The sequence below is a fragment of the Pleurodeles waltl genome, chromosome 1_1 (genome assembly GCF_031143425.1).
Source record: "Pleurodeles waltl isolate 20211129_DDA chromosome 1_1, aPleWal1.hap1.20221129, whole genome shotgun sequence".
NCBI lineage: Eukaryota > Metazoa > Chordata > Amphibia > Caudata > Salamandridae > Pleurodeles > Pleurodeles waltl.
Genome location: NC_090436.1, coordinates 23684188 through 23703676, shown reverse-complemented (window position 1 = coordinate 23703676; position 19489 = coordinate 23684188). Strand labels below are relative to the sequence as shown.

Here is a 19489-nt window from a genome sequence, read left to right as displayed (position 1 = left end):
GGGGCACAAAAGGGACACCAGGCTGGCATCATGGTTATCAGGTTGTCTTTGTAACGCTGAAACAAGTATTGCACAACATAGGGGGTCATTACGACAGTGGCGGCCGGCGGTAACACCGCCTACAGGCTGGCGGTGTTCCGCCAGCTATTATGACCGTGGCGCAATAGCCACGGCCATACCGCCGGCCCCTCCACTGTACCGCCAGGCTTCTGCCTGGTGGGCGTAATCCCCAGGGCAGCGGTGCAGGCAACGCTGCCCTGGGGATTATGAGTCCCCGACCGCCAGCCTGTCCGTGGCGGTAAACACTGCCATGGAAAGGCTGGCGGTAAGGGGACTTGGGGTGCCCCTGGGGGCCCCTGCACTGCCCATGCACTTGGCATGGGCAGTGCAGGGGCCCCCAGGCATAGCCCCATCGCGCATTTCACTGCCCGAATTTCGGGCAGTGAAATGCGCGACGGGTGCTAGTGCACCCGCTGCACATCAGCATTGCCACCGGCTCTATTACGAGCCGGCAGCAATGTTGATGTGACTTTTCCGCTGGGCCAGCGGACGGTAACACTGTTAGGTAACACTGAAAGGTATGACTCTCGTTAGGCGTAAATTATACATTCAGGCTTCACATAGCTGAGCTGTCTCTCAGTCGGTGCTCAATCTGAGCCAGTGGTTGCCATGGGGGCCACCAGCACTCACTATCGGGGACCGGAACTTATATTTCCGTGCCAGACCTTTACCCAGAGCAGCAGTCTCTGACAGGTGGCTCACGAGCTACCAGTAGCTCACTGCCTGTCATCTGAGTCTGGGAGTATGCTGCCCGTTCCCTGCTGAGGCTGCATTTCAACACTGTGTGCACTAGTCTTGTGAGATGACACGAGCAGCATGTAGCCCCCCTCATCTTAAATAAAACTATGCCCTGCTGCTGCCTGTGAAGAAGGCTGGCCATAACTCCATGCCACTGGTAACAGCACACTGTTTAAAAACCTTCACCCTGTAATATATTATGAACTTTTATTTCATTTTAATTTTTATTTTATTTTTATTTCAAGCGTGTTTTATTGGGATTTTATACAATAGGCAAATTAAACGACACAAATGAAAAGAAACAATACGTTGTATCCATCAAATGAAGTGGGAGCAGTAGTTTAGTATATAGCATGATGAGTCTGTCCACGTTTACAAAAACAGAGGGCGGAGATAAGTGTATTTGTTTGCAATGGTGATGTTAATCAGTGTATGTGTTGTGGCAAAGCGGTTTATGATGTTGTGGTGAATGATTAAGGTACCTCAGTTGTAGAGAAATGAGACCGAGTGAAAGAGTGGAGAAAAGAAGAAGAAGGTGATGGGGGTGAAAAGTAGGGAGTACATGGGGAAGGGGTGGGTAGGGAGAGGAGGGGGCGGGAGTGTGGGGAGATATGAGAAGGGTGCTTGGACATGAGTTTTATCAATCAAAATATTTTCGATGCAAAAGAATGTATTGTGCAGATGGGAGGAAAATGAGTAATCTTTCCCTGTGGGATTGAATAGTCTCCATATGTCTATAAGTTTAAGAGAATTGCACGTTTAGCATTTGTTTATAGGATTTGTTGGGTTTAAATTGACATGCAGAGTTCCTGTGAAGGAATCTCAGGGTAAATTGAAATCTTCTCCTAGAATCATTCTGCATGTGGGAGGTAAATCTGAGAGTTTTTTTTATTGAGATCAATCCAAATAGATGTTGATGACTATAATTTCAGTGTTGTCCCTCTATAATTTAGTAAGAAGCCATCTGCCTTCGGTGTTTCCTTCTGAGGACAGGATAGTGAGGCCAGAGGCTTTCGAGATAAGGGTGATCAGCCCATTTTTTTGTTTGTGACTGGGGGGCATGATAATATGCTTTTTTTGGAGGATTGCCTCTTTCATTGCCACATTGGTTTCTTGAAGGAGAATGAGGTCTCCCTTAAGTTTGTGTGTATAGTGTAGGATTTTCTGTCGTTTGGTTGGATGATTTAGACCCTTGACATTAAGGAAGAGTATTTTATGTTCTACATTTTTGTGGGAGGTGAGTCTTCTTGTCGATGTAACCAGGTAAATGGCAGTTATTTATTTTTTTGCCAGTGAGGTGCGGATAGGAGAGGTTGTGGGCACGTGGGTTTGAAGGGATGGCATGGGTAGGGGGAAACGAACGGGTGAGAGAGCAAGGCGAGGGGGTAGGGAGAAGGGAAAGCAGATAATAGATTAGCACAGTACAGCAAAGGAGTAAAGATATGAAAGGTAAAAAAAAAACATGAAGAACAAAATGATAGTATAGTGATTGATTAAATATTTGTGATGGGAATGTAGATACCACGGAGAGGTATCCAACACAATCTAACTTAGGAGAGGCAATGGAGGCCATGAGTGGTCAAGCCTAGGTCTGGAGTGCAGTTTTGCCTTTAAACCCGCCCCCTCCCCCCCCAACCACTCCCCCATCCCCCGCCGCCAGTGCCGAGCCCTTTTTTGGCTATTTGACCAAGAAATTAGCCACAATGCAGCTAAAATGTAGTTTTTTTCAGAAGAATGGGAAAAAAGGGCTGCAGAAGAAAGCATCAACAAATGGTTTGCGGTGCTAAAATCACCATCTTTCCAGCTTTCAGGAACAGGCAGACTTGAATCAGAAAACCACATTTTTCAACACAATTGATTTTTTTTACTGGGACATACCCAATTTTTACTATTTTTTGTGCTTTTAGCCTCCTTCCAGTTAATGACAGAAATGGGTGTGAAACCAATGCTGGATCCCAGAAAGCTAAACATTTCTGAAAAGTAGACAAAATTCCAAATTCAGCAAGGGGACATTTGTGTAGCTCCTACAAGGTTTTCCTACAGAAAATAACAGCTGAAATAAAAAAAATGTTAAAATTGAGGTGAAAAAACACAGCCATTTTTCTCCATGTTTTACTTTGTAACCTTTTCCTGCGATGTCATATTTTCAAAAGTAAAATACCGTTATGTCTGCTGGACTCTTCGGGTTGTGGGTATATATAGGGCTTGTAGGTTCATCAAGAACCCTAGGTACCCAGAGCCAATAAAGGAACTGCACCTTGGCATGGGTTTTAATTGTATATAGGGTGTGCAGCAATTCATTTGGTGAAATATAAAGAGTGAAAAATAGGTATCAAGAAAACCTTTGTATTTCCCAAATGGGCAGAAGATAAGGTGTTGAGAAGCAGTGGTTATTTGAACATCACAGAATTCCGGGGTGCCAATACTAGCATGTGTTTTACAGGGCATTTCTCAAATAGACGTCTTTTTTACACACTGTCTTATATTTGGAAGGAAAAAATGTAGAGAAAGACAAGGGGCAATAACACCTGTTCTGCTATTCTGAATTCCCCAAAGTCACCCGATAAAAATGGTACCTCACTTGGTGGGTAGGCCTAATGCCCGCGACAGGAAACGCAACGTGGACACATCAAATGTTTACATTGAAAGCTGATGTGTTTTTTGGAAAGTGCCTAGCTGTGGATTTTGGCCTCTAGCTCAGCCGGCACCTAGGGAAACCTACCAAACCTGTGCATGTTTGAAAACTAGAGACCTAGGGGAATCCAAGACAGGGTGACTTGTGGGGTTCTCACCAGGTTCTGTTACCCAGAATCCTTTGCAAACCTCAAAAATGTAGATTTTCCTAGTAATTTATGACGGAAAGTCTTAATTTTATTAAAGACACGGAGGCGAATATTATGCGTTCTTTTCTTACTTTAATTTAAACAGCAGCAGTCAAGAAACTACAACTCCCAAGAGGGTTAGAAGAAAACTAACCAATGGGAGCAAAACAAGACCAAAATTGGACCAATAACAACGAGCCACCAACCATAGAGTGTACCCTTGACTGCAAGCAGCCCTCTTTTCTTGAACGAGCCAGTCAAATAGGGTCATGGAACAAAGGAAAAATAAGTCCAACAATTTCCAAGGATAAGGAAACGGAACACAAGTCCTGAAGCACCGCGATGAGCCGAGAGGGCGATGGATGAGGAAGCTGGTCCTGCACAGGTTGTGCTGGCAACTCCAGAGTTCTGTTCATGAAGAAAGACGTGATGGAACTAGCGGCGTTACCCGGAAGCTGGAGGCAGTGCCGGAATCGCTGGGAGGGAAAGAAAAAGTACATATTAATAATCGTACTGAGGTGGGATAATATTCGCCTCCGTGTCTTTAATAAAATTAAGACTTTCCGTCATAAATTACTAGGAAAATCTACATTTTATGACAAGACCGGAGGCTCTATTATGCGCGTTTAAAGCTGGTCAACAACTAAGGACGAAGCAGTCCTAACAGGTTTACAGTAAAAAGTTTTAAAAACATTATCGTTTGACCAGTCTGCCGACCTGAGAATGTCCTCTAAACTGGACCCAATAGCGAAAGCTTTTGAGGCCATAGCCCCCCTGGAGGAGTGTGCTCCGAAAACGGAGATATCTATTCCCGCTAGGGACATAATCAACTTAATCCAGCGGGCTAAAGTTGCCGAAGTCACTGGATTGTGGGGTTTTCGAAAAGAAATTAACAATTGATTGGAAGAGGACGTTCTCAGGTTAACGGTCCTTTTTTCATATTCTTTTAGACAAAGACCCACACATAGCTTAGGTTTGTTCGGGAAGAAAGGGTAGAAAACAGAATGTAAGTTAGTTTTGGTACGTTTAGAAATGTGAAATAGGACCCCTGAAGGTAAGAATTGACGGGCCGAGACGTCTAGGGACTTAATGTCCGAAGTCCTTTTAATAGAAATTAAACATAGTAACATGGTAAGTTTAGCAGAAAGCATTTTAAGCGAAAGACAAGGGTTATCTGGCCAAGAAAGAAAGAGGTTCAAAACTAGAGAGACGTCCCAGATATGAGAGTACCTGGCAGAAGGAGGTTTAGAGAGTTTGACCCCTTTTAGGAGACGACAAATTAAAGGATGAGACCCAACAGGGTTTCCGTCAATATTTGAATGGTTCATAGAAATAGCTGATCTGTAAAGGTTTATTGTGCGGTACGCCTTGCCCGAGCCCGCCTGGGCAGCTAGAAAATTAATAATAAGATTTAGATCCGCTGAAAAGGGATTGGCACACTTTCCCAGACACCAGCTTGACCAAAGAGCCCAAGCTGACTTATAGGCTCGTCTCGTGCCGGGTGCCCATGCGTTATTGATGAACTCTGAAGCTTCTGCCGAAATATTATGGGTCTGTTGGGTAGACCGGAAATGAACCAGGCTGAGAGAGTCAGAGATTGGTCTAATATTAGATCGTGAGGACGATCGAAAGGATCTAGAATGAGAGATGGAAATGTTGGGAGAAGAATAGGAAAATCCACAGCCAACTCGAGAAGGGGAGGGAACCAAACCTGAGACTGCCAAAAGGGAGTTAGCAGAACGAGGGATGCCTGCTGACGTCTGACCTGATTCAGCACTCTGTTGATCAAGATGAAAGGAGGAAAGGCATAGTTGAGGGAACCGGACCAATCTTGTAAGAAAGCGTCTGTGGCCAAAGCAAGAGGATCCGGGCGCCAGCTGAAAAAATGGGGAAGTTGGGTGTTGAGTCTGGACCCAAAGAGATCTATTTGGAAAGGACCCCATTTCCTTTCTATCTGATGAAAGACTGACTGGTGAAGTTTCCAGTCGCTGGAGTCGGTGAGGTGGCGGGAATGCTAGTCCGCATTTGAATTCAATGAACCTGGTAGATACTCCGCCAAGAGGGAAATTTTGTGTAACAGGCAAAAGTCCCAGAGGCTTTTGGCTAATAGGGCTAGTGGTCTGGACCTGGTGCCCCCTAAGCGGTTGATGTAGCGTACCGCTGAAATATTGTCCATCCGGAGTAGAATGGAGCATCGTGCTCTGTTTTTTGTGAAGCTCTTGATCGCAAAGGAGCCTGCAAGAAGCTCTAAACAGTTTATGTGCAATCTGGACTCCCCTGCGGACCATATACCGCCAGTCGATATCGAACCACAGCGGGCGCCCCAACCCGTGAGACTTGTATCTGATTCTAACACAAGATCGGGCACAGAGGGGAAGATGGACCTGCCGTTCCAAGCCTCTAAATGGGATATCCACCATTGGATTTCCATCTGGGATTCTGGGTCCAAAGAGACAAGGTCGGAATAGGCCAGTCCTCGACGAAGATGGAGGATTTTGAGGCGCTGGAGGGCGCGGTAGTGAAGGGGACCTGGAAAGATGGCCTGAATAGAGGATGAGAGAAGACCGACAATCCTTGCGAGGGATCTGAGGGAGATAGACTCTTTTTGAAGGGTTAAGATTAGTTCTTTTTTTATTGCGGACACTTTGGAATGGGGAAGTGACAGAGCGGCCGAAACGGAATCTATTTGGAAGCCTAGAAACTCTATTTGTTGGCAAGGTAAAAGAACTGACTTTTCGAGGTTTATCAAGAAACCGAGGTCCGAGAGGAGAGAGGAGGTTAGCTGGAGGTGAGAAAGTAACGAGGCTTTGTTTTGGTGCATGATCAAAATATCGTCGAGATAAATAATCAGTCTGATACCCAAGGAGCGTAGGAAGGTTATGACCGGCTTCAACAGTTTTGTGAAGCACCAAGGGGCGGAGGAGAGGCCGAAAGGAAGAGAGGAAAAATGATAAGTTTTTGAATTCCAATGAAATTGCAAAAACTTTCTGTGAGAATGGTGAATAGGGATGGTCAAGTATGCATCCTGTAAATCTAGTCTGACTAGCCAATCGGACTGGAGTAAAATGTCCCTGAGATGGACAATAGTTTCCATCTTGAAGTGTCGATAGATGACGAACTGGTTGAAAGATTTGAGATTGATTACCGGTCTGAGCTTTTTGTTCTTTTTGTGAACGAGGAATATAGAGCTGATGAACCCGGAAGGGTCTGGAGTGCAAAGTTGAATGGCCTCCTTTCTTAAGAGAGATTGAATCTCTGAAGAGATTAAAGAAGACATTTCTAGAGAAAACTTTGGGGGAGGAGGAAGACATAGCTGGAAGGGGGGAGAAAGAAATTTGATCTGGTATCCCTGAACCGTGGAGAGGACCCACGGATCTGCAGAGATTGACTTCCACTTCTGGAGGAAGAAGCGAAGGCGACCTCCTACGGGAGGGCCAGAAAGTTGGCTTACCTTGATTAGAGGGCGGTCTGGAGAAACGCTGGCCACGGCTGCGGAAACCTCTATTTCTTTGTGGGTAAAAGTGGGGTTTGAACTCTTGGGGATAGGAGGAGGAGGTGTTGGAATATCCTCTTGAGCCTTGGTTTCTGTATGTGCGGCCGGTAAAGCGGCTCCTACCTCTACTGGCCCGGGAAAAAACACGTTGGTTGAAAACCTTCTTGAGATTTTGTTGTGCTTTGTCCCAGGATGAGAACGTTGAGACAAAACGGCTTACATTTTTTATAAAGTTATCCCCAAAGAGTTTTCCGTTGGCCTGGATCCCGGGGTCTCGAGTAGCTAGGTTCGCTAGCTTGGGGTCCATTTTGAGGAGAAGGCCCTTACGCCTTTCATGTATGATAGCAGAGTTGGCGTTACCCAAAAGACAAAAAGCTCTCTGGGTCCAGAGAGAAAGATCTAAAGGATCAATAGGCGATTCCTCCAACCTAGCAGATTCCGCTATGTCAAAGATCCTTGCCAGTGGGCCTACCACGTCCAGGAGTTTGTCCTGGCAAGTGGTCCAAGCCTTGTCGACTCCCTTTCTGGGATCCTTGCCGAATTTGGTGAAAAAGGTGATAAGTGAGTCATCAATAATTGGGGTTGCCGTAATATTGGAATCCAACGAAGGTCTGGGACATTCTGATTTTAACTTGGATCTGGTTTGCTTATCTAAGGGGAGGCGTAAGCGGGAAGTGATATAATCACCAACATGGTCTAGCGGGAGCCATTCAGTAGAATTGGGGTGGTGAATGAGTGACGGGTCAAACATAGGGACGCCCTCTGAGTCAACCACGCTGGTAGAGGGACCATCTGTTGTAAGATTAATACGTTTGGGAGAGGAAAACGTATCATCCGGGTTGTCAGACTGAGATAGATCATCCATGTCCTCATCGTCCGTGTCCAAAATTTTTGAAATCACGATCTTTTTAGGCGCAGAGACGTGTTTTAATTTTGATTTACATTTTGATTGAGTGATCGTGTTTTTGATGGAAATCCCCTCCTTAGAAGGAGGCCTGGGAGGAATCAAGTCCTCATCCTTGTGTGAAGCAAGCTCACTCTCTGTTTGAGCGCCTTTACGTGATTTAACAGATGATAATTTCCGTTTTCTGCTTTCCCCCGCAGAATGGGCCATAGTTTTGGACACCATGGACATGACAGAATTTTCGATATTTTTAGACATTTTTTCCATGGATGCTTTCATGGCATGTTTAACAGAGGACTGGATTAATTTATTCAAATCCTGTTGAAAGGATTCTTCTTCCTCCTCAGAGGCAGACCTTGAGGGAGAACTCCCTGATTCCATAGCTGCAGAAGCAGATAGGGCAGAAAAAACCCAGAAAAAACGAAGTCCAGAAACTCACAGTGAAGAGGCAGCAAAGGGTTAACAGGAGCAGGACGCTCCGTGTGAAGAAGCTATGCTCCTCCCTGGGGCGGGGATTCGGTAAGACAGCCAGACGAGGAGCAAGGCGGTACTGGAGACAGCGGTAAGAGAAAAACACGCTGTAATGTTAGCGCTTTCCTGAAAGAACAGCGTCGTGAGAGGGAGACGCGTAGAACCGCTCTACAAGAAGCGCGGCGAACAGCTGAGCCGGAAAGGATTTCCCCTGTCAGACGCGCGTCGACTGAGACGCGCGCTGCCGGGTTCGTAGACTTGAGTGCGGCTTAGAACGTTCGGGGGAGCGCGCGGCTGTAACGGGCGAGGCCGTCGAAGAGGAACGGGAAAAAGGAATAAAATTAGACAAACAGAGCTTATATAAGACCGCGCGGAGCGGCAAAGGAATAGAAACACTAGGGTATTCCCCGAACTGGAAGCTGAAAGTAAACAAAACCCAAAGATATACTCTGAAAACAATTAGAACACAGAAGACGAAAAAAGTGTACTTATCTTGACTGCGAGCAGCAAGAAAAGAGGGCTGCTTGCAGTCAAGGGTACACTCTATGGTTGGTGGCTCGTTGTTATTGGTCCAATTTTGGTCTTGTTTTGCTCCCATTGGTTAGTTTTCTTCTAACCCTCTTGGGAGTTGTAGTTTCTTGACTGCTGCTGTTTAAATTAAAGTAAGAAAAGAACGCATAATAGAGCCTCCGGTCTTGTCATAAAATTGGCAAAAAAACTACTTTTCCCTCAGATTTCGGAGCTGCAAAGTACTGGAATCTGAGAGGAGCCACAAACTTCCTTCCACCCAGCATTCCCCCAAGTCTCCTGATAAAAATGGTACCTCACTTTCGTGGGTAAGCCAAGTGCCCACGACAGGAAATGCCCCAAAACACAATGTGGACCAATCACATTTTTCCAATGAAAACGGACGTGTTTTTTGCAAAGTGGCTAGCTGTGGAGTTTGGCCTCTAGCTCAGCCGTCACCTTGGGAAAACTAGCAAACCTATATATTTTTGGAAACTAGACACCTAGGGGAAATTAGAATGGGGTGACTTGTGGGGCTTTCACCAGGTTCTGTTACCCAGAATCCTTTGCAAACCTCAACATTTGGCAAAAAAACAACCTTTTCCTCATATTTCGGTGATGGAAAGTTCTGGAATCTGAGAGGAGCCACAACTTTCCTTCCACCCAGCTTTCCCCCAAGTCTCCCAATAAAAATGGTACCTCACTTGTGTGGGTAGGCCTAGCGCCCACGAGAGGAATAGATCACACAACGGTCAATGTTGGTCCTTACATGAGGGCAACTGTTGACCCTGGGGTGATCCATTCCTGATGCATCCACTAGGTAAAGGCACTCAAGTTAGGTAGCATTTTTATCAGGTCAGGTGGGGGTGGTAGGAATTTTGAGATCCCAGCATATTCCTGTAGTTTGTGTGACAGAAATGCAAGAAACAGTTGAGTTTTTATTCAACATTTCACCTTTGCAGAGTATTCTGGGTAAGAAAACTTTGGAGGATCCACACACGTCACAATTCTGTGGTCTCCTCCAAGTGTCTAGTTTCCAGAAATGTCTGGGTTTGGTAGGTTTCCCTATATGGCCGAGCCCAGGACCAAAAACGCAGGTGCCTGCCTTACAAAACCAGGTTGTTTAGTGATAGATAATTTTGATGTCTCCACAATACGATTTGGGCCGTGGAATTTGGGCCTGAACTAAATTGGGGAGCTCCCAAGAGAGCACCCTCTCTGTGCTTGCCGCTGCATGCACCTGCTCTCTGGGTTGGGTTAACCCGCTATTGTCCCGCTGCACAGACTGTGCTTGCGAATTGACAGCAGGACTGTCCTCATCACCTCCTTCATAATTACTGGAAGAGGAGTTATCGAATGGGACTTCTCCAACTGAAAAATCACTCCCAGAGTCTGCGCCATTGTCCTATCCTTCAGATGCTGTCTCAGTATCTGATGTTTCAGTCTCTGATCCTACGTCAGAGCTGTCCTCGGTAACCCGAGTGAGGGTTTGAGCAGTAGTCATCCAACGAGACGCCATCTCTGCTACTGTTTAAACTGTTGCTTTAAAACACTAGCCTATGTATACAGTCACAAAATTGCTGGTGGGTGTGTGTGATACGTGCAACAGTAGAGGTCACCTTACCTTCGCTTCTTCCCTCAATCAGCACGTTCTTTCAATGCACTCAAAAACGACATGCTATTACTTCACCTTGTCACATACCAATCGTCACAGTCTTTAGCTGTAGGAGGCTGGACTGGCTTGTAGTGAGTACCAAGGGGTACTTGCACCTTGCACCAGGCCCAGTTATCCCTTATTAGTGTATAGGGTGTCTAGCAGCTTAGGCTGATAGATAATGGTAGCTTAGCAGAGCAGCTTAGGCTGAACTAGGAGACGTGTGAAGCTACTACAGTACCACTTAGTGTCATGTGCACAATATCATAAGAAAACACAATACACAGTTATACTAAAAATAAAGGTACTTTATTTTTATGACAATATGCCAAAGTATCTTAGAGTGTACCCTCAGTGAGAGGATAGGAAATATACACAAGATATATATACACAATAGCAAAAATATGCAGTATAGTCTTAGAAAACAGTGCAAACAATGTATAGTTACAATAGGATGCAATGGGGAAACATAGGGATAGGGGCAACACAAACCATATACTCCAAAAGTGGAATGTGAACCACGAATGGACCCCAAACCTATGTGACCTTGTAGAGGGTCGCTGGGACTATTAGAAAATAGTGAGAGTTAGAAAAATAACCCTCCCCAAGACCCTGAAAAGTGAGTGCAAAGTGCACCAAAGTTCCCCTAAGGACAAAATAGTCGTGTTAGAGGAAAAATGCAAGGAAAACACAAATCAGCAATGCAACAACGATGGATTCCTGACTGAGGGTACCTGTGGAACAAGGGGACCAAGTCCAAAAGTCACAAGCAACTCGGAGATGGGCAGATGCCCAAGAAATGCCAGCGGTTGGTGCAAAGAAGCTCTTACTAGGCTGAAGAACTGTGAATACTGCAAGAACGACAAGGGCTAGAGACTTTCCCTTTGGAGGATGGATCCCCCACGCCTTGGAGAGTCGTGCAGAAGTGTTTTCCCGCCGGATGGACGCCAACAAGCCTTGCTACACGCAAATCGTGCGTTTAGCGTTTTTGGACGCTGCTGGGGCCCAGGAGGGACCAGGAGGTTGCAAATTGGACCTGCACAGAGAGGGGACGTCGAGCAAGACAAAGAGCCCTCACTGAAGCAGGTAGCATCTGGAGAAGTGCCAGAAACAGGCACTACGATGATGCGTGAAACGGTGCTCGCCGAAGTTGCACAAAGGAGTCCCACGTCGCCGGAGACCAACTTAGAAAGTCGTGCAATGCAGGTTAGAGTGCCGTGGACCCAGGCTTGGCTGTGCACGAAGGATTTCCGCCGGAAGTGCACAGGGGCCGGAGTAGCTTGCAAAGTTGCAGTTCCCAGCAATGCAGCCCAGCGAGGTGAGGCAAGGACTTACCTCCACCAAACTTGGGCTGAAGAGTCACTGGACTGTGGGGGTCACTTGGACGGTGTCGCTGGATTCGAGGGACCTCGCTCGTCGTGCTGAGAGGAGACCCAAGGGACCGGTAAAGCAGCTTTTTGGTGCCTGCGGTAGCAGGGGGAAGATTCCGTCGACCCACGGGAGATTTCTTCGGAGCTTCTGGTGCAGAGAGGAGGCAGACTACCCCCACAGCATGCACAAGCAGGAAAACAGTCGAGAAGGTGGCAGGATCAGCGTTACAGAGTTGCAGTAGTCGTCTTTGCTACTATGTTGCAGGTTTGCAGGCTTCCAGCGCGGTCAGCGGTCGTTTCCTTATCAGAAGGTGAAGAGGGAGATGCAGAGGAACTCGGCTGAGCTCATGCATTCGTTATCTAAAATTTCCCCAGAGACAGAGACCCTAAATAGCCAGAAAAGAGGGTTTGGCTACCTAGGAGAGAGGAAAGGCTACTAACACCTGAAGGAGCCTATCACAAGGAGTCTCTGACGTCACCTGGTGGCACTGGCCACTCAGAGCAGTCCAGTGTGCCAGCAGCACCTCTGTTTCCAAGATGGCAGAGGTCTGGAGCACACTGGAGGAGCTCTGGACACCTCCCAGGGGAGGTGCAGGTCAGGGGAGTGGTCACTCCCCTTTCCTTTGTCCAGTTTCGCGCCAGAGCAGGGGCTAAGGGGTCCCTGAACCGGTGTAGACTGGCTTATGCAGAATTGGGCACCTCTGTGCCCAACAAAGCATTTCCAGAGGCTGGGGGAGGCTACTCCTCCCCTGCCTTCACACCATTTTCCAAAGGGAGAGGGTGTCACACCCTCTCTCAGAGGAAGTTCTTTGTTCTGCCATCCTGGGCCAGGCCTGGCTGGACCCCAGGAGGGCAGCTGCCTGTCTGAGGGGTTGGCAGCAGCAGCAGCTGCAGTGAAACCCCAGGAAGGGCAGTTTGGCAGTACCAGGGTCTGTGCTACAGACCACTGGGATCATGGAATTGTACCAACAATGCCAGGATGGCATAGAGGGGGCAATTCCATGATCATAGACATGTTACATGGCCATATTCGGAGTTACCATGGTGAAGCTACATATAGGTAGTGACCTATATGTAGTGCACGCGTGTAATGGTGTCCCCGCACTCACAAAGTTCAGGGAATTGGCTCTGAACAATGTGGGGGCACCTTGGCTAGTGCCAGGGTGCCCTCACACTAAGTAACTTTGCACCTAACCTTTACCAGGTAAAGGTTAGACATATAGGTGACTTATAAGTTACTTAAGTGCAGTGTAAAATGGCTGTGAAATAACGTGGACGTTATTTCACTCAGGCTGCAGTGGCAGGCCTGTGTAAGAATTGTCAGAGCTCCCTATGGGTGGCAAAAGAAATGCTGCAGCCCATAGGGATCTCCTGGAACCCCAATACCCTGGGTACCTCAGTACCATATACTAGGGAATTATAAGGGTGTTCCAGTAAGCCAATGTGAATTGGTAAAATTGGTCACTAGCCTGTTAGTGACAATTTAAAAGTAATGAGAGAGCATAACCACTGAGGTTCTGGTTAGCAGAGCCTCAGTGAGACAGTTAGGCACCACACAGGGAACATATACATGCACACCTATGAGCACTGGGGTCCTGTGTGACAGGGTCCCAGTGACACATACATATAGGCCACAACCTTATGAGCACTGGGGTCCTGACTAGCAGGATCCCAGTGACACATAACAAACATACTGAAAACATAGTGTTTTCACTATGAGCACTGAGGCCTGGCTATCAGGATCCCAGTGAGACAGTGAAAACAGTGACAAACACCCTGACATACACTCACAAACAGGCCAAAAGTGGGGGTAACAAGGCTAGAAAGAGGCTACCTTCTCACATTAGCGCCTCTAGGGCCCAGTCCAATAATCATTATTGGTGCTCCCACTCCCTCCTCCTCGGATTCCCTCATTACCACCCAGCAAGTGCCCTTCATCTCTCCATAGCCGCCCCACACCATGCACATACATTTCATTTGTATTATAGCGCAGGTAGTGGCTGACTTTACTAATGTACTCAGCTATTTACATAAAATACAGATTTGATCTTTGCAGTAGGCATATAAACCCTCTGCGATACTTTATGGCACCAAAACTGGCACTAGACAAAAGTCTGATCCTTTTGTAGCAGAAACATAATCACAAGACTTACTTGACTTTTTTATTGCTGCCTAAAAGCTACAGTTGAAATGCGTCAGTTGAAGAGGCAAGCTGCAACCGCAAGAGAACTGGCGGCAAATATATATATATATATATATATATATATATATATATATATATATATATGTAGAGAGAGACCACTTTTATATGTGGGTGTGGTTTTCCTGGGGGGGGCGATTGTAGCCCCCAGGGAAACCACACACGCGTTGACAAAAGTGATCTATATATATATATATATATATATATATATATATATATATATATATATTTTTTTTTTAAATAGCTGTATGGTTTCCTTGGGGGACATAGTGGCCCCCAGGGAAACCATATAACTATTAAAAAAATGAATACCCCCACAGCGAGTCGCCATGGTCACGGGCAACCCCATGTCAATTTCATTTTTTTTGTATTATTTAAAAAAAAAAAAAAACATTTAAAACCCCTGGGGGACGCAATCTGGTATAAACCTACCTTTTAAAGAAATTTAAAAAATGCCCCCGTCGGGGATCCGGGGAGTGGGGGGGGTTGCGGCCCATTTTCTGAGGGGGCCTACCCCCTCTCAAGTGAAACCCCTGGTGTTTAGTGGGATTTACAAGGGCCAGGAAACCGGTTCAGGGAAACCTCGTTTGAAAGGGGAGAATCTCCCCTTTCAAACCAGGCCTTCTCCGCTGGGGAAAACGGATAGTGGCGTCAGTGTGCCTCGCGGTGTGCTGACGTCGCAAAGGCCCGTGGGGAGACACAGAAGATCTTCTGTGTCTTCTGTGGTTTTTTTAAATAAAAAAAAAATCCTCGGGCGCAATGCACCCAAAGATTTTTCAATCCCCTCCCTGGTGTCGCCCACTGGTCGTGACCTGCCCCAGGGAGGTAGTGCGGGCGTCAGCCAGTGGCCGACGCTCGCTCTGAAGCGGTTAAGAGTAACAGCAGTGTTTGTTTACCTCTATTGTATGGTGGCTGGAGAGTCTGTTTCCATAGTGGTGCCTAGTGAGTTAGTTGCTGTTTAGTAGGAGTGGATAATAGTGTGTGTTCTGTTGTTTATATTAATGTATTTGCAGGTATGGTAGTTATAGTATATATAGAAAGTGTAATATTTGTAGTGAGTGAGGTGGCTATTTGGGGGATGGGCATTAGTTGGTGACACGTGTCATTATGAATTAAGTTTTTATGTCAAAATAAAATGGTACCCGATGCATTTCATAATTATGGAATACAATGTGCAGTTTGCAGTAAATTCTCCACTCACTGGTATTATAGTGTCAGCGTAGAGCCAGCAGAGTTTCAATGAGTTATCAGTTAAGTGTCTGGAACCAACATATTATCAACCTAGTACCAGCATAATGTTCACGTAGTGCCAGCATACTCTCAACATAGATTCAACACGTATTGAAGTGAGTCAATCAAGTGACCCCATCTTACTGTTTTGCAGGTGGTGCGTTTAAACGTAAGCAATTTTTGTATTGTCCAACCTGTGGTTCACAACACAGTTTCGATAACAATCGGACAACAGCTAAGTACCCAGTGGATGGCGCTAAATTTGTATGATATTATTATCAATGTGCGGCTGGTGTCAATATTAATTAATGCCAATATTAGACTTGATAAATATAAATGATGTTGAAAGTGAGAAGATGAGACATTACAATAAATCCGTCATCAGGTTGAAGGCAATTATAAAACATCCACTTTGACCAGAGCAGGTTGAAGGTCGTTATAGAGGTGCAGTACCAGTCGTTGGAGAAGAGAAATATTACCTTTTGGTTAGAGTTTACAGTGGGTTCTTAGGTTTATTGTTAGCTTATTAGTAGGTTAGTAGGTGTTAGTTAATTAGTTTAGTTAAGGTTTTGTAGGTTGTTGACCACTTTATTTACTCTGTCTTGGGTTCAATAAGTGGAAGCAACTCCAACAAATATTTCATCCTGTTATAGTTATTACGGAAGAATGAGCTTGTACTCCTGTGTGTCGATCCCATGGTTCGATCATAGTTCTGCAGCGTTATGGAAGAATGTGAATTGGGTTTTGTTTAGGCCGTTTGTGGGCAGCCTTGATTATCAGATATTACTTAGTGTGTAGAAAGTTAGTAGCAAGGGTTCGTGTAAAGTGTTGCCCATTACTTCTGAGTTTTAAGAAGTTATTTTCAGGTCTTGGATTTCCGCAACATAAGAGTCCAGTTCCTTAGGGCCTTCAAAAATGATGGTTTTGCCATTGTAAAGTGTTTTCATTCATGCAGGACCAATAAATGAAAATTGTATTGACAGATCTTTCAGAGTTTTCCTTTGAGAAAGGAACGCCTTCCGTTTCTTGACAGTGTCTTTGAAGTAATCTTGAAAGATCCCAATGGAGGGCCTTGCTACTTAATTCTCTGTATTTTCTTTATCTGTGTGAGGATGTCTTCATTATGTGAGTAGCGGAGGGATCTGAAAATTAGGGCTTTGCTGTTTGCGGGCTTCTGTGTGGGCACTCGCTCAGGTTATTTCAAAGTCCATGTCTAAGTTTATATTGAGTAGATGGGGGATGTATTTTTTATTGAAGGTTGAACAGCTTGTTTTTCGCTACCTTCAGGAAGTCCAAAAATGCGCAAATTGACGCTTCTATTTCTATCTTCGAGTTTGGTGATGTTCCTTTCCAGTCGAGCTAGTCTTGCAATGGTGGTTTTAGAAGAGTTGTGTTTGTGGTCTTCCGGGATGTTTATCCATGATTCTATTGCAGAGACTCTGCCATCCGGTTGTATCATTTCTTGGTTCAAAGATACAAGGTCCCTCTGACAGTTTCCCTGGTGGATTTTGTCGATTGAGCAAGCATGTGTAGCATGTCGAGTTTCTGCAAAATTAGGTCTAGAGTTGCAGAGTTCTAAGATTGAGATTTTGTAGGGGTGTCTAGGGCCAGGTGGGGGTGGTCCGGCTTGTGTCTCTTTTGTGCTGGTTTGGTGCCTTTCAAACCTCCCCTTGCTACTTTGGGGTCGTGCAGTTTGGAGTCTGCCTTTTTGAGAGCGGACCTTACTGTATACTTCTCATTGGGTGCACCTAGTGGGATTTCGGTAGTCCATGAGATGTTTGATGGAGGTGCCGAATGTTGGGAGGTAAGGTGAGGTGTAGAAGTCGGTATCCTTCCTGGGTTAGTAATAATTTTATATGGTGCAGCAGTGCAGATTGTTGAATAACAAGGTATGGCACTTTGGAGTGTAAGGGATTATTCTCAGCCCTCTCCTGTCTGCAATTTGTGTTGCTTTTGAGATGGAGAAATTCAGGTTCTCAATGTGTTTAGTTTAGAAGTAAGAAAGTTCTGTAGCATGGTTTAGAAAGAGCTGTATTTATTGGAGGTGGCCATCTTAAAGTCAGGTATAGGATGGGAGGGCTCAGGCCATATTTGCTCTGGTTGGTAGGTTAGTTTTGTATATTATAGGTTCCTGCTCCTATAGAGCATTTTAGAGTAGTGCCACTAAGTGCTCACCTCTAGGGTTAGGATGTTTATACTGAAGGTGGGCTAGTCGAATAGAGATTCATCCACGTGGAGTCTTGGTGTTGGCCATTTTAGGGTCAAGTGTTGTGAGGCAGCTTCTGGAGCACTTAGTTGTAAGAGGTGTCTCTCTCAAAGTTCTTTCCCCAGAAGTGGGTCGCTGAAGGCACCACACCTTCCTATGTGCTGGGCACTGTTTAAAGTGTCCCTGGAGGTGGTGTTTCAGCAAAGTCGGCCATTTTGTCCCTCGGTGTGGGAGAGTGCTACGATTAGGCAGCGATTTTCCTCCGGCGCTAGCCACACCTCCTGTTAAGCTTTCTTGCTATTATGTTCAACATGAAGAAAAAACGAGTGAGATATAGGGGGTCATTACGACCCTGGCGGAAGGCGGAGAACCAGCGGTAAGACTGCCAACAGGCTGGCGGTCTTACTGCATGGAATTATGACCATGGCGGTTACCGCCATGGTCATCCGCCGGTTCTCCGTTCCGCCCGCCGGGCTGGAGACCTGGGTCTCCGGCCCGGCGCCCGTCACTATACCGCAGGCGGTATTTTGACCCGGCTTACCGCCACGGATTTCCAGCGGTTTGAACCGCCATGAAATCCATGGCGGTAAGCACTATCAGTGCCAGGGAATTCCTCCCCTGGCACTGATAGGGGTCTCCCCAACCCCTCACCCCCACCCCGCCTCCCTCCCCTACGCCCCCCACCACCCCTGCCACCCCCAAAGGTGGCAGGGCCCCCCTCCCCACCCCGACCCCCAACTTCACTTCACCCATACCCACACAACGTGCACGCAGGCACCACCTACATACTTACACGCACACACACCGACATACATGCCAACATCCACACACACAGTCAGACACGCACACCCACATACACACATACACATCCATACAGACATACCCACAGACATACACGCACTCATTCCCATACACACAACACCCCCGCAAGCATACACACACTCACACACCCCCTCTACATACACACACCCCCATGCACCCACACAACACACAACACTCCCCCACCCCCCTCCCCTCACGGACGATCGACTTACCTGGTCTGCCGATCCTCCAGTAGGGGAGGGGAGCCATGGGGGCAGCTCCGCCGACACCACACTGCCAACAGAATACCGCCACGGCGAATCACAGGACGTGATTCGCTGGACGGTGTTCTGTTGGTGTGGCGGTGGAGGTGGAGCAACCTCCACTTCCCCGCCGCCCGCCAGTATGGCTGTTGGCGGCTCTCCGTCCGTAAAGGGACGGAGAGCTGCCAACGGTCATAATAGGCCGAGCGGCAAACCGCCTGCACTGGCGGTCTTCCGCACGGCGGTCCCTCGGCGGTCTTAAAAAAAGACTGCCAAGGTCAAAATGACCCCCATAGTTTGCTTAAGCATTAGATTCTAGGTAAAGGACATAAGTATGTGAGTGCCATCTCTCCTATATTCATAGTGATTTTAGATTCGCTTACTCCTGGGTATAGGATAGAAGTGAGAGTACAGACGCAGCTGCGCCAGCCAGTACCTGCCATCTTTGGAGTGACCTGCGTATATATACAGTTCGAACCACATATGTTACAGGTCTATTAAAGTGCACAAGGTGATGAAGGGTGTTATCCCCGGGAGGTGCAAACTCAGGATTCAAACAGGTATGAGGCTTGAGAGTGCATCCAATCAATGCCAGCCATCCTAGAAGGAAAAATTCATAAGAACTTCAAAGTACAACGGGGTCTGAAGCACCCACGCTACATTATGCTCCAGACAACATCTACAATTACAAATGCAGATAGACTTTTAAGAACTATGGCATTAATTAGAATCTGAAAACACCTGATGGCAGAATATATATTTTTGTCTTT

At 46.4% G+C, this 19489-nt stretch overlaps 1 protein-coding gene across 1 annotated transcript in view; it reads left to right on the top strand.

The window, feature by feature from the left end:
• The window catches only part of LOC138256231 (uncharacterized), a 54179-nt gene that overhangs the window by 22940 nt on the left and 11750 nt on the right, over positions 1–19489 (top strand). The gene's annotated exons all lie outside the window — the stretch shown is intronic.